General features: G+C 34.7%; 1 pseudogene; it reads right to left on the bottom strand.

Moving 5' to 3' along the window:
• The window catches only part of LOC116864768, a 121,595-nt pseudogene that overhangs the window by 103,911 nt on the left and 1,122 nt on the right, over positions 1-16,562 (bottom strand).

Genomic DNA, 16,562 nt, shown 5'->3' on the forward strand with positions numbered 1-16,562 from the left:
AGATTCTATGTTAATTGTCTGATGTTGCTAAATGCAACACTGACTTACTAAAACTGCTTCATATACCACTTGAAAAACCAGTTTCCTTTTATACTGTTTGAAAAGTCAATTTCCTTTTACTAAACAGTCTAAAGTCACTAAAGATGAAAAAATGAGTCAACTGCAACTAAGAAGTCACATTTACCTTCTGTTCCATCACTAGCTTCAGTAGTTTGGATTAATTTGTTTTCCAGCAGCCACATTACACAGGCCTCAATTGCTCCAAGTTGAACAGAACTTGGTTATTCTGAATTCCCAACTTTCCTTCTTTCATACTTGCAGCCAAAAATGTGCAAGAAGCATAAGTCTGCATATCTTGTGATGTTCTTGCCACTCCACCAACTATTATCTGTTAAGAGGTTTGAAATTTTTTGTAACTTTTCAATAAGACATGCAGGCCCTCATGATATAAAAGTAGTGATTTTGTTCCCTTAAAATATTCTCAGCATCTTAATGTAGAGACTTTAAATTAACTCTTCCATCATTACTCATTATACATGTAGATAACACAAAAATTTCCTTAAAATTTTTAATGCTAGTATTGAATATTTCCCACTCAGAAAGAGGATGGGAATGGGTATAGAAAAAATGAAGTCAGTTGTGCCTTGTGGAAATCATCTTCCTACAACTATATTAAATATACAAATTAATTAAATGTACTAATTTTTCCCTTGCCTTCGTCCATTTAATACATATTGAAACACCAAATCAACCTAAACAGAGCTATCATACACTTTTTAATGGCCACAAAACATAGTTTTACCAAGATTTATTTAATATTAATAGTATTTTGGTTGTTTATAGTTTTTTCTTAATACCAATAATGCCATAATAAACATTCCTGTATATTTAAGTTGTTGTAATTTCACATATACCTCCCTAGGTAAAACTCTTAATTGTGAATCTACTGGTTCAATGGCTATGTGTTTTGTTCTGGGGCTTGCCTGTTTTTTAATCTTAGTAGGTATGTCTAAGTAGCCCTCCCAAAGGAGTTTCAGCAGTATATGAGAATGCCTACTTTCTATATCCTCACCAACCCCATGGTATTAATTACTTTCCTTTTTGTCCCCCACAAATGGAGAGCTAAAGGGAAGTGGGGGGAAGAAAATATGAGCACAGGTATCAGTACCCCCAGTACCAGCACTGAAGCCCAGAGCAAGGCATGTTGGTATATAAACAGATGACACAAAACACTTAAAATAAGGAGGCCGGTTACCTTTGAGGATACAGAAGAGAAACTTTTATTTTTCACTTTAGATCCTTCCATGTTGTTTGAAATTTCTAAGCATGTCTACTTATAATTTTATTTTTTTATTTTTAAAAAAATATTATTTATTTGACAGAGAGAGTGAGAGAGCACAAGCAGAGGGAGCAGCAGGCAGAGAGAGAGGGAGAAGCAGGGAACTGAGTGGGGAACCTCATGCAGGATTGGATCCCAGTACCAAGATTATGACATAAGCCACAGGCAGCTATTTAACCGACTGAGCCATCCAGGCACCCTAAATTGATTTTATTTTAATGCCATAGGTATTATATGGATGGAAGAACTACTGTCCATTTCTGTCATCTTTTTAAAAATTCTGAAAATAGGGGCACCTGGGTGGCTCAGTTGGTTAAGCGTCCAACTCTTGATTTCGGCTTAGATCATAGATAATAAAGTATACCTAAAAAATAAAAAGAATCATCTGGCATTTGGGTTTTAATCTACTGTTTTGAAATGTACTGATATAGTACTAGCTATATTAAACTCCAGGAAATAACTTAAATACAAGAGATTCTGACTTAGAGAAACTATAAACAATCTCATAAAGAAACACAGGGAAACATAAACATAGGGAAACATAAAGAAAAATAGGGAAACTATAAGCAATCTCATAAAGAAACACTATGAAAAATCTCATAAAGAAACATAGCTAAGATTTTTCTTCACATGTTTAAGTTCTACCATCATATTATAAGCACAAAAGAGCAAATGGTAATTTAGTGAACTCTTTATTACCTCCAGAATCGCTCTTATCATGCTTGCAGTTATTTCTTTTCCTTCTTGTCTTTGCAAACAGCTACAAACAGATTTTAGAGATCCCTGAAGTAGAGCTATTTTTGATTTTTCAGAGTTCTTACAAACTAAGATATTCTCATCCAGAACCAAAAAACCATACATTTATAAAATCCCAACATATTTCCTTAAGATACCTGTCAAAGAGTTGTTTTGTTTAAAAAGAAGTTAATAGATGATAGCGGTTATTATGGTCATAGAATTATTGCTGATGCTCTCATTTTCTGAACTTTGAAGGGGATCCAAATATGCCTATGGCACTTTGGCATAAGGATTATTGTGACCTGAAGGCACTCAGGAAACAGAAAGAGCTCCTTGCTCTCACCCTGCTTGTCTAGAACCAAGAAATAAATTTCTCTTAGTGAAGGTGTTCCTCTTATCACTTACCACTGAACAGAAGTGAGCACCAAGGTGGGTTTGCATAATCCTTTCTAAATAATCCTTAACTGATGAATTGTTAAACACTACATCTGAAACTAATGATATACACTTTGTTGGCTAATTGAATTTAAATTTTTTTTAAATCTGTAACTTCCATTAGTTTCCAGTACATATTTACCTTCCTACAATTTACCACCCCTAGAATCCCTAATCGCTTTTCCTTTGCCTTGTCACTTCTCAATTCTATCACCTTTTGTTAAAAGGGTATAAAGACCCTAACATCTAACTGCTTCTTTGGATCTTCACTGTTTTTCTATAAAAGCCTCTATGTATGCAAAAAATGAAAATATTAATATCAAATAATATATGTAGGCCTCCTGTTCTATTAAACTGTCATTTGTCAGTTCTTGCTAATTAAGTGTATAACGATAATAATAGAAGTATTTTGGAAACTATAAAGGAAAATGCAAATGCAAATTACTATTAGTTATATATGATAATATGAATTCAAAAATATTTACAGAAACCTAGAAATTATAACATTCACTAATCTAAACACTTTAGGTTATTGTGACAAAGGAATAAAAATATGTGATAGCATTTATGCATTATAAACATATACAAATATATAATTTATACAAACATAAATACTATTTAAAGCAATTACAACTAGAGAAAACCATAATTTTTTTTTCAGAAATGTATCCAATAGTAGGGGAAAAGATACAAGTACGTAAGATGTTCAAGGTGCAAAAGGAAGGTCACTTGCATTAGAGAAAGCCAAAAGTGGCATTGTGGTCGAGTATACTAACCATTCTAGGCAGAGAGAAAATGCTGCTTTCCTAAACTGACTGCCCAATTGAGAACCAAGACAGAATAAAGATAAGGGACTATAATCTTGATGACTGTTGATTATTTATCCCAGATAAAATTACAAAAAGATAAGTGCCATCAGACAAACAACAATAAAAAACAGGTGAATAAAATGTATCACACGGCTCTTGCAAGCACTACAAAATAGCCCAGCATAAAATTAAAAAATTATCTACAAAAGCTATCAACTAGCATTAGCAGCAAAGTAAAAATGTCACTTTCAGGTTTTGATTCAACAAAATGGACAACCTTTTTCAAGATGAAGCAAGATTTATGAAAATGTCCAAATTAATGGCAATATATACAGTTCAGGTTCCTGCTCCCACCCATCTGAGGAGGTTGTATCCATACCACAATAGAGAAGTCAATTAGAATCAAACCAATTATTACTATTAACTTACAAATCACTATTTTGGCACAAAGCACCAACATCTTATACAGGAAAGTTCCGGGAATTCCACAGAAAGATTCAAGTATCATCTAAATAAAATACCATTAACTCTCTAGGAGATATTCAGATCATTTATAAAATGCCAAGAAGTTACAAAGATGCTACACAATCCAAAAAGCATCACCAAGTACGCATATCTGTGTAATTGATATGAAACACTATTCACACATTCCCCAATTTGGAAGTTCTGAGCAAGCCATATGCCATCCTGAAATGGAGCATTATACAAAGTCAAAATCTCAGGAGTTTCCAAGACCTCAAAAACAAAGTTATTGTGGTATATTTTAGTTTTGTTTAAATGTTATCTAATTTAAGGCTTGATAATTTGTTGGTGCCAGGGCACCAACCTTCCAATTATTCTTCCCCATGAGAAAGAGAAGTACAAGCTAATGTAGGAAGGCAAAGAAAACCTCCTTATCTTCTGTATTACCTTAAAGACCCTCTGACCCTAAGAGAAAGCAGTTGTGTAAGGTGGACTTATATTTCCTCTCCAGAGTTACAAGTCTACAAAGAAATCAGTTGAGGAAAGAAAAGAGGGAAGCAAATAGGAATAGTCTTTCTCCAGCCTTCTTTAAACACAAGTAAACTGCATATTTTATACGTAAAGTAAGAGACAGAAGCAGGATAAACTTCTCTGATGCCTATAATAGGGGAAAGCCAATGAGTTGGAAGGTTTTTTTAATCGTTAGAATTTTTAGGGCTTAAAAGAGAGGCAGCCCAATGACCCTGAAGGGATTTCAGGTAGATGAATCATTTGTTACTGGGGCTGAAATAGACAGCTGTTCTTTCATTTTTGCTTTTTTTTTTTTTTAGGTTTTATTTATTTATTTATTTATTTATTTGAGAGGGAGAGTGAGAAACAGCATAAGAGGGGAGATGGTCAGAGGGAGAAGCAGGCTCCCTGCTGAGCCAGCAGCCCGATGGAGGACTTGATCTCAGGACTCCAGGATCATGACCTGAGCTGAAGGCAGTTGCCTAACCAACTGAGCCACCCAGGTGCCCCTCATTTTTCCTTTAATAAAATCTCTATATGTTAGTTGGAGATATGGTCTTCCTTGCAGTTGGGGAAAGTAACTGTGTGCTAAGTTCTCCCTGATTGTATGTGAGGAGAAATATTTCATGCAACTCCAGGGAAGTGCCCTTAAGGGGTAGGCTGTGCCCTTTACTTCCTCATCTTCCCTTCCTCATGGTTGAAATGAAGATGTGATGACAAAGTCAAATTATTCTAAAAGTCACTTCCTCCAATACTATCCAGCTAAGAATATCCCACTTATTTTCCCATTAAGACTTTCCCTTTTCTCCTAGATACTCTAATTTCTCTTCAGCAGCCACAGAACTGTTTGTCTGTTTGACATATAGTATAATACTGGAGTCAATAAACTACATGCTGGAGAATATGGAATGACAGAGAGTGTTCCTCTGAAAGTTCTTTAATGTTAGAAGACTTAGAAAAATTTTGCCACACCCAAAATAATGCACCACATTTGAAACAGTATTTGCTGCAGAAGGTATGTGCTGTGAAGTGTGTAAACCTGGAGACCCACAGAGCCGTACCCCGGGGCTAATAATACATTATATGTTAATTAAAAATTAAAAAATTTTTTTAAAAAGAAAAAAATAGTATTTTCTGCTATCTTGATATTTAATTAAACAAACCTCTTCCCCATTGCTTAAGACAAAACTTCTGTATGGTTTGTGGTAAGGTTATCATTACTTGTTGACACAAGAAATTAAAAGTTGTTTTCAGAATCAGCACCAATTTAGAGAGAAATCATTTCTTTTGTTTTTTCTTTTCTTTTTTTTTAAAGATTTTATTTATTTATTTGACAGAGATCACAAGTAGGCAGAGAGGCAGGAAGAGAGAGGAGGAAGCAGGCTCCCTGCCAAGCAGAGAGCCCAAGGCAGGGCTCGATCCCAGGACCCCAAGACCACCACCCGAGCCAAAGGCAGAGGCCCTAACCCACTGAGCCACCCAGGTGCCCCGAAAACATTTCTATTCCCGAACTCTGAGAGTATTTCCCAGCTCTCATCATCCTTATTTGAAGTCTTAGACCAGTCACCCAAGCAGAACTAAAAGCCATGAAAATTACTTCCTTCATTAGCAGTAGAATATACTGAAAATTAAAAATCATCTTCTATTTAATGTGATGTCATTTTGACTACAAAATTGAATCATTTCACTGTACATAAGGTAAAGAAAATTTTAATTCTACATTAGTAGAAAATCAATGGTTGATACATGAAAATTATAACTTACATTCATTATATATTAAGTAAAGCCAAACATGACATTAATGCTTTGGATAACAAATGCAGCATGATAAGAAATGAGTTGCCAGGCACTAGTCAAATTTCAAGTAGACTGACACTTCAGCAATGCTATTACAATTAAATTCAAACTCAATTACCTACTGTATCTACCCGTTTCCTGCCAGCACAACCAACCATCTGCTTATAAGTAAGAATATCTAGAGGTTGACCACTGCAAATAGGAGTCTGAATAATCACACAGCATGCTGGTAGATTCACTCCAGATGAAGGAGTAGAAGTTGCTGCCAAAACCCTAATCTGACCTTGAGGGAAGCCTCCTTCAACGATATCCCTCTCCTCAAAAGTAAGACCTAACAAAAGGAAGTTATAATAACATATATTTACTAATGAATGTAACAGAAATATCATACTTGATCACTTACAAATAGATCTGGGAATCTATTGCAAGCCTCTAAAGATTTTTTTCAAGCTATTGTTATGACTATAAACAAAGAAGTCACCATGGTCTATCTTTTTAAAAGTATAATCTGCCACCCCTAGAATACTTTTATCTCATCTTCTAGACCAGGGGTTGGCAAACATTTTCTGTAAGCATTTTAGGCTTTGCAGGACAGATGGTCTCTGTTGTAACTACTCTGCCCTAGCACTGTCACATGATAGCAGCCGCAGAACAAACAGGCAGGATTGTGTTCCAATACAACTTTATTTACAAAAAGAGATGGCGTGCTGGATTTGACCAGCAGACTATAGTTTGTTGACTCCTGTTCTAGACAACGAAGTCACTGAGGGTAGAGATATGGCTTATGCATCACATTTCAGCATAAAAAAATACTGAAGAATAAATACATGAGTAAATGAAAAACAGCATAAAGAATATATACTTACCTGGCTTATTTTTAAATTTTATTTAAAAAATCAAAAGGACTGAGTTTGTAATTTAGGTGATGGGTCATTTTATTAGTATGCATCATAAGTTATATACAATAAAAATATTCTTCTATATGTTTGCATATATATACATATATACATATATTTTAATGTATTCATGTATGCATAATAAAAATTTTAAATAAATTAAAAAGGTTAAATTCAAAATTTTAGAAACTATATATTCTTTTTTTACTGTTCAAATTTTTATTTAAATTCTAATTAACATATAGTGTAATAATGGTTTCAGGAGTAGAATTTAGTGATTCATCACCCATATACCACACCTAGTGCTCACTATAATATCTCCTTAATACCCATTACCCATCTAGCCCCTCCCCCACCCAACTCTGTCTCAACCCTCAGTTTGTTCTCTATAGCTAAGAATCTCTTATGGTTTTCTTCCCTCTTTTTTCCCCCCTTGCTCTATGTTCATCTATTTTATTTTTTAAATTCCACATATGAGTGAACCATAGAGTATTTGTCTTTCTCTGATTGCCTTATTTTGCTTAGCATAATATAATCTAGCTTTATCCATGTCATTGCAAGTGGCAAGATGTCATTCTTTTTGATGGCTGAGTAATATTCCATTGTGTGTACATACGTATATGTATGTGTACACATGTATACATATATGTATGCATGTGTGTGTGTGTGTGTGTGTACATACCACACCTTCTTTATCTATTCATCAGTTGATGGACATTTGGGCTCTCTCCATAGTTTGGCTATTTGTTGATAATGCTGCCATAAACATCAGGGTGCATGTACCCCTTCAAATCTGTATTTTTGTATCCTTTAGGTAAATACCTGGTAGTGCAATTGCTGGGTCATAGGGCAGTTCCATTTTTAAGTTTTTGAGGAACTTCCATACTATTTTCCAGAAGGGCTGTACCAGTTTGTATTCCCATCAACAGTTTGCCTTCCTCTTTCTCTGAATCCTTGCCAACATCTGTTGTTTCCTTGTGTTGTTAATTTTAGCCATTCTGATAGGTATGAGATGGTATCTCACTGTGGTTTTGATTTATACTTCCCTGATGATGAGTGATGTCGAGCATCTTTTCATCTGTCTGATAGCCATCTGGATGTCTTCTCGGGAAAAATATCTGTTCATGTCTTCTCCATTTCTTAACTAGATTATTTGTTTTTTGGGGTGTTGAGTTGGATAAATTCTTTAGATTTTGGATCCTAATCCTTATCAGATATGTCATTTCCAGGCACCTGGCTGGCTCAGTTGGTTAAGCAGCTGACTTTGGCTCAAGTCATGATCCCAGGGTCCTGGGATCAAGACCCACATAGGGCCCCCTGCTCAGCAGAGAGCCTGCTTCTCCCTCTCCCTCTGCCTGCCACTCTGTCTACTTGTGTTCTCTCTCTCTGTGTGTCAAATAAATAAATAAAATCTTTTTAAAAAAAAAGATATGTCATTTGCAAATATCTTCTCCCATTCTAAAGGTTGCTTTCTAGTTTTGTTTATTGTTTCCTTCACTATACAGAAGCTCTTTGTCTTAATAAATTCCCAATAATTCATTTTTCCTTTTATTTCCCTTCCCTCCAGAGAGAGAAGGGAATGCAACAGGATGCAACCTGAACAAAGAAATTTTAAAATTCCCTCCACTAGACATATCTAGTAAGAAGTTGCTACAGCCCAGGTCAAAGAGGTTACTGCCTATACTCTCCTCTAGGATTCTGATGGCATTCTGTCTTACAGATAGGTCTTTCAAGCATTTTGAATTAGTTTCAAATAGTGCTGCTAACACTATTCTTGATCATGTCCTTGTGTACATACACCAAGATATTTTTAAGGTATATACCTAGAAGTAAAATTACTGGGTTATAGATCATCTTCAGTTTTATTGATGTCGAACTGTTTTCCAAAGAGACTGTACTAAAGTATCTCCATGATCCATGTGTGTTTTATTGTTCCACATCTTGTCACCACTTAGTATTGTCCATCTTTTTAAATGTTAGCTATTTTGGAGAGTGTGTCATAATATCTCTTTGAAGAGTAGTTTATATTGCGTTGAGTACTAATGAGATTAAGTATCATTTCATGATTATGGACCATTTGAATACCATCTTATAAATGCCTGTTGAAGGTATTTGCCCATTGATATATTGGGTTTTTTCTTCTTGATTTATTGAATTGCTTAAATGTTCTGGATAATGACTTCCCTCTTTCATTAATTTTTGCTCTTGTCTTTATTATTTCTTTCCTTCTACTTTCTGTGGCATTATTTTACTACTCTAAGTTCTTGAGATGAATAATACATTAATTTTTCAGTCTTTCTTCTTCAGTAATACATGCATTTTACACTATCAACTCCCCTTTAAACTTCAGCTGCATTTCACAAGTTTTGTTAGAAGATATACTTTCAATTCAAACTATCTTCCAATTTCTACTGTGATTACTTTTTGACCCAAAATGGGTTAAAATATATGTCCCAATTTCCAGGGGACCTGTTCTAGTTTTGCCTCTCCCACAATTATTTTTTAGCGTAATTCCATTTGTCAGAGAATATATTTTAAATTACTTAAATTCTTTAAAATGTATTGCTTTATGGCCCAGCATATAGTAAAGTTTTACTATGCACACTGAAAAGAACATATATTCTGCTTTTATTTGGTAATTCTTCTACATACATCCATTAGGTCAAATTTGCTAATTACATGAGTCATATATTCTATATTCCTACTGATCTGGTATATAAACAATTATCTCCATGTTTTCTCATATACTGAAAAAGAGATGTTAAATCTCCCTAAACTGAAACACAAGAGCTCCCACATTGAAAGAATCCATTGCGCACCCAACACAATGAACAAAAATGGAACGCCAAGACACATCAGTGTGAAATTTCACAACATGGAGGAGGAAGAAAAAGAGCCCCTAAAATCTCCCAGAGTGAATTTAAAAAATTTATACAAAGGATAAAGGATAAGCATCATAAAATCTTGACTTCTGTACCTGGGCAATCTACGAAATAATTGTAAGGCATTTTCAGATATGCAAACTTTAAAAAAAAAATCATATGAATAGACTGTACTCTAAAATAAAGTAGAACTTCCTGGAAAATGTCCCCACCAAAATGAGGAAGTAAATCAAGAAAAAAACATATGTAATCTAAAAAGGGGAGACGCTGACTCAAGCACAAAACAATAGGAATGAATGATAAAGAAAAAACTCTAAAATAAGTACTATGCAGCACATGTATAGTTTGCCCACCTAGCCAGATTGGAATAATTCAGAAGTCTTTTGGAGAAACTTCAAGAAGATGAGTTTGATAGAATAGCAAATGTGTTAAAATATATTGGATGGAGATTTACATAAATGGGAAAGAGGCTGGGGTTCAATCAGTGAAAAGGAGATAGCAAACCAAGCCATCAAACAAAAAAGATATTTATTAATGTCAGAGAAAACAAAAAGTTATTTTGAAGATAAACGTAATCATAATATACCACATGCTTCAGTTGGAAAAGGCATTTATATAGCCATAACAGTCTAACATTAAATATTGATCTGAGCAAAATTATGACATAACAGTATTTGGAGAATGGGAAGATGATGAGAGGACAAAGAGAGACTGTAGGGTCAGGTGGGAGGAGATTGGGTTGGCTGAGTAAAAATTTTAAAGAAGAGCCAGGTCTTCATCTTTCATAATAAGTAGTTAGTATATAATGTGTAAAACTAAAAACACAGGGGCGCCTGGGTGGCTCAGTGGATTAAAGCCTCTGCCTTCGGCTCAGGTCATGATCCCGGGGTCCTGGGATCGAGCCCCACATTGGGCTCTCTGCTCAGCTGGGAGCCTTCTTCCCCTTCTCTGTCTGCCTGCCTCTCTGCCTATTTGTGATCTCTTGTCTGTCAAATAAATAAATAAATAAATAAATCTAAAAACACAAGTGGCTACATTTAGAAATAACATTGTAAATAATTGTTTTAAAAGCTGTTAGAGTTGAAAGTAGTTGCCTCTGGGAAGAGGGGATAAAGAAATGCTATTTTTCAAAAATAGTTTTGATTGCTTAAATAGAATGATGTATAACTGACAAATATAAAAACTGGGTTTTTTTAAATTTTATTATAAAAGTGGTGAACAACCCAAAATTTTAAAATGTTTACAAAATCATCTAAAATCACTCTCAATCTTAAGTACTTCTTTTGGAACAAAAATGAACTTCCGTACCTGACTTTGTTCTAAATAGGTATTATTGTCCCTCTTTAATTTATTTAATTCATACTTACTGTGCACTTTTGCAAACACTTCCTTAGCACTGCTTAGAATCTCAGGAACTCAATTATTTCAGATGCCAAGATGCTGACTTGGAGTAATATAGCAAATCTTAGCAAGCAAAAGTTCCAGCAGATATCCTCAGTGAGAGTCTCCCAGCATATGCAATTCATCCACAACCACCATTCCTAAAGAGATTGTCCAGATACTAGGTTTTACAAAATTTAACAATTTTAAGAAAAGTTTTAAAAGACTCAGCATCTTATATAGTAAGTAGCTGCCATTCTTACAATATATTGCAGGTGATACAAATTCCTAACCATAAAACAAAAATCAGATTTCACATAATGGACAATCCTTTCTGAAGAAATTTCAGACATCTTAAGTGGTCCTACTATACTGTATTCTGGATCTAAAAATCAAGGATTAGCTAACTCAGAGGAAATTGTCTCTCATTACTCAGATACTTCTTTATTGGCAATTTTGTGTAAATATACGTACAATGAAATATCAAATACACCTAGGATTTATTCAGTGTATTGACTTTTCTATGGGGTAAAACAGCCTGGGCAACCAACCATACTGATGTTAGAAAGTTGCTTAGAGCAACAAAATCAGATCAAGAAGAAAGAAATTATTTTAAGGAATGTTTTTGTTTGATGATGATAGGCTAATGAATCATCCTACTACAAAACATAAATATGTTTGTATACCAGAATCCCCTTCTCCACTACTTGGAGAATCAAACCAGTCTGTGCACTTGGAATAATGCTCAAGAAGTACTGAAAATTTAGTACCACCCAATGCCTTCTTTAAACACAGCCATAAGATCATGGTTTTCACAGGCACTGGTATCCCCTGGCCCCTGACAAATCCTCCCCACCTAAATCAAGATCTTTCAAACCCATTTCATAATGGCACATGATGCTCCTTTTCCTCATCAGTAAGCTATCTCAAAAATCATATGGCATGAAAAGTTATTTCAGAGTTTATTCACTCAGTCAGTCATTCAGAAAAAATCTGTGCCAGACACTGGGTTAGGTATATTGGATACCACGTTTTGTAAGATTCTACTGCAATCTTTGAGTTATTTAAAATCCAATGGGGTCACAAGTGATAACACAATCCTGATACAAACTGATGAATTTGATTTCTCTCTCTAAGCTTTATAGAGCAGAGCCATGTCTTATTAAGTTTTGATTTCATTCCTCACTCCTACCCTACCCAGTTTTACCGTTTAAGTTCATCAGGATCTCAATGAGCAACTAACTGATATTCTTGCTGCTTTTGCTAATGCTACAACTATTTGCTTCCTGTTGCTACCCCTACATAGACAATCCTAAGTGGTTAAAAAAAAAAAAAAAGCATTAAGGTAGAAAGCTTTCACAGAGTTCCACCTGAAATGCAGTGTCAGCTTCTATAACTTCATACCACTTCCCTGCTAAATGGTAACCTCCAAGTAAAGACCAAATCTAGCTATCCTAGCACCAGAATAGGATAATGAATACACACTAACTGCGGATATGGAAGAACCAGCCCCAGCATGCTTCCTTCTATTCCCAGTAAAGTTCAGACAGACAAGAAGCAATGAGAAATGACTTGCGGGCTCAAGGATATTCCTTTGTGTTTTGTAAAGTGCAAACATACACGGAAATAGTCAATAGAAGCAAGCAGGACATAAAACTTTTTTTTTTTAAACACAGAGTTCCTAACATTACAGTTGCCAATTCTCAATTAGAAAATAATGGGACATATAGAAATCACAACAGCTCCATTCCATTCCATTCCATCAAAAAATAGCAACAGAAAATATTTGCTTATTTCCTACTTTTCTTACCTAAAAGATCCATCTTATTTTCCTCTATGAGGCAACTGATCAGACCATTGGCTCTCTCAGTTGTGCAGACAGCAATATCCAAGGAAGAGAAATACCCTGTTGGAGAGACACTGCCCGTATAACCATCCACATTTATTCCTACCATGCCAACCATCCATTTATTCCTGAAATAGACTCTGAATTGAATAAAAAGGAATAATACAAGTAAAAATACTTGAAATTCATGAATTATAGATTGGTTCTATCCCGGAATACAGACATCAGTATCCAAAGATATTTACTAGATTACTATTGATTGTTCCTGGCCAGGACACCCTGGGTTTTGCTTTGTTTTTGTTTTTAGAATCACATGCTAAAATATGAAGTTTAGAACTGACAAAACACAGAACAGAGATTTTCTGTTAAGACACAGTCAAATAGAAGTATGCCATTTTAACGATTACATTTACAAAGCACTTCCAAGAGTTATAGAATTCAATACTGGAAAAAAAAACTATCTTAAGCACTAAATTTTTAATCTAATAAACATGCAAGAAACTGGTTCTCTTTTCAAACACAAATCTAACACTATAAGGAACAAATTTATACCTCATAAAAAAATATTCTTACTATCCCACAGTCTTTATACAATAGAAGTTTTCAAAAGTCAAATGCGATGGGACCTTGATGTTAATTTTTTTTTTTTTTTTTGGTAGTCTAACTTATAACTAGCATACCTTCTCAATAAAAAGGATCCTTTCATCATTTTGTTACTTTGGTCTAAGTTGAGAGGATGTTACCATGTAGGACCAGATTTGTTGGCTATTTGACCTCTGAAATAACTGTTAAAAAGATTTATAGAATCTAGAACTTTAGAGCTGTTCATTCAATAAAATGTTTCTGAGTGTTACTGAGTTAACACATAATATTGGGGTTAAAGTCCTATTTTACCAATGAAAATACTGAGGTCCAGATTATGTGTCTGGCCTGAAAGACATAATTAATGGCAAAACTGGGACTAGAACCCAGATTTTTTGGACCACCAGTATAATAGTCTTGCCATTCCAACACATTTTTTCACTGTGGAAATCACAACAGTAAATGTATTTTATTTAATGTAACACTGTATTTGTAAAAACGCCTTAAAAACCAGTGAGTATCATACTAATGAAAAATGTTATTATTCATTTTTGCAGAAGAACAAACCACAGGCCTGAAGTTTTACCTAAGCACCAATGAATCTGGTTCTTCTTTCCCTAACTACTCCCCAATGGCCCTCAAGATAGGATATGTATCCTTAAACACTCTTTCCTTTCCAGGCTTCATTCGAATACTGCTATTCAGTTAAAATGCTGTTTTCTAATTTATATGTTTATATACTAATTGAAGTATTCTGTTTACTTCCTAAGGAAAAGTTCGTAAATTTTAACACAATTTTCAATTAGTCTTTTGATTTAATGACCCTTTCTCCTTTTATATAAATAATAAAAAAGTTTATCTTCATAAATGGTCAACTTTTAAAGCTACTTCGGGATGCAACAAAAGAAAACTTTATTAACACAGTTGTCAGTAATAGATCTTATTACAATTATGTTCTTAGTATAAGAACATTACCTGAAGATAGTATTTCTTCTCTTTAGCCACAGAGACAAAGGGCAAACTAAACAAAGCTTTCTTCCACATTTCCAAAACTCGCTTCAACATAAGGAATTCAGCAACAAGAATCTTGTTATTCCATGTTATTCCACAGGTTTTTACAAAGAGAATATTTCACATATTGCATTAATAAACGTTTTAAACCAAATTCAGTAACTATAGAGCCTTAGACTAACCTATCATTCAGTCCCCTACTAGCAACTGAAAACTTTATTCACTTGAATGACCCTGACTTCAAACCAGTGCTCAAGAGAGCCTCACACTGAAAACAGAGAATTCTTAAACAAATCCTTTTATGAACAATAAATGATAAATACTGAGTCCCTCCTTGTACCTAATGATCCTTTTCTTTAAGTACTAAGTGATTAAAAGCCCTGCTTTAAGGAAGGAGATAAACAAGTTTAATATATTGTGGGAAAAAAACATGATAGAAGTTGAGAGAGAAGAGCTATAATGAAGTTTACGGAAAGGAAACGCAACTTGGGAAAAGAGAAGGGAAGAGGAAAGGAATACCAAGCAAGAGAAACAGCATGTGCAAAGGCCTGGAGGAAAGTGTGGTAAGTTCAAAGGACAGTAATTTAGTAGGCCTGAAATAAAACCAGGAGGAGTAAGAGAAGAGATATGAACATGTCACATGAAAAAGAATTGTAAAATCCCACCATGTAAGGAATTTAGAATTTATCCTGAAAGCAATGTAGAATGACTAGTGAGTTTTATGAAAAGGAGTGTTAAGATCATATTTGTACTTTATAAAGACCACTTTGTGAGCAGGGCAGAACAAAACCAGAGAGAAAATATAAACTAGTTATAAGGCTATTGCATAATCTAGAAGATGAGCATAATCTACAAGAAAGAGGAGAGTGAACTAGGTAGTGTACCTAAAAAGAGAGAGTAGTCAGAATCAAAATATTTGGGTGGCTCAGTCAGTGGGCATTTGACTCTTGATTTCCACTCAGGTCATGATGTTGGGGCATGAGCCTGAGGCCCTGTCTGGCTCCACACTCAGGGAGGAGTCTTCTTCTCTCCCTCTCTCCCCTTTCTGTCCCTCCCCGCACACTCATGCTCTCATGTGTGTGTGCTCTCTCTCTTTCCCTCTCTTAAATAAATAAATCCTAAGAAAAAAAAAAAAAGAACAAGATATTTGAGATAATACACACTGGACATGGTGATTAACTGACGTAATCAATAACTGGTGACCAGAAATATGAATGACACTCGAGTTTTGGTTTAAGCAGTTGAAATGGTCAGGCCATTCTACCACTGCCACCAGATAACATTTATGGTGTACTTTGTATATACCAACAACTCTTCTGAGCATTCGCTCGTGTTTTCTATTAATAAGCTATTAATTACCATAGGCATTAACTGTAACAGTTTTCGAACCCAACCAATCTGACTCCACAGCCTGAATTTATTAAACGTAATGAGAACTATCTGCTGAAGACATAATGAAAAATCTGGATGACTCACAACTTCAGAAAAAAACTGACACAAAGAAAGCACATCTTATCAAATGATAAGGTCTAAAGTCAGTGAGTAAAAATGTTAAAAAGTATGAGTGTCAGAGTTAACCCTGAAAGCCTATATAAGTCTTCTATTTGGTAAATTACATATGATTTTGTGTATACAAACCTGTCAATTTATACAAGCAGGTCAATTTATAAATACATAATGTATAATGTTCACACACTGTAAAGGAACTGCGATCAACCAGGGGAAGAGCAGATTTACATTTCCCTTGTACTTTCATCCTGGAACATGTTTGTTGAGAGGAAAGGCAAACAGAATAGTAATCTTAAAATTGTCTGCTTTTTCGCTCCCCACCCTCAGCAATATAATGGAATTTTCATAATTTAAATTGCATATGAT

The sequence above is a fragment of the Lontra canadensis genome, unplaced genomic scaffold, assembly GCF_010015895.1.
Source record: "Lontra canadensis isolate GAN:19392208 unplaced genomic scaffold, GSC_riverotter_1.0 scaffold6, whole genome shotgun sequence".
Lineage (NCBI taxonomy): Eukaryota > Metazoa > Chordata > Mammalia > Carnivora > Mustelidae > Lontra > Lontra canadensis.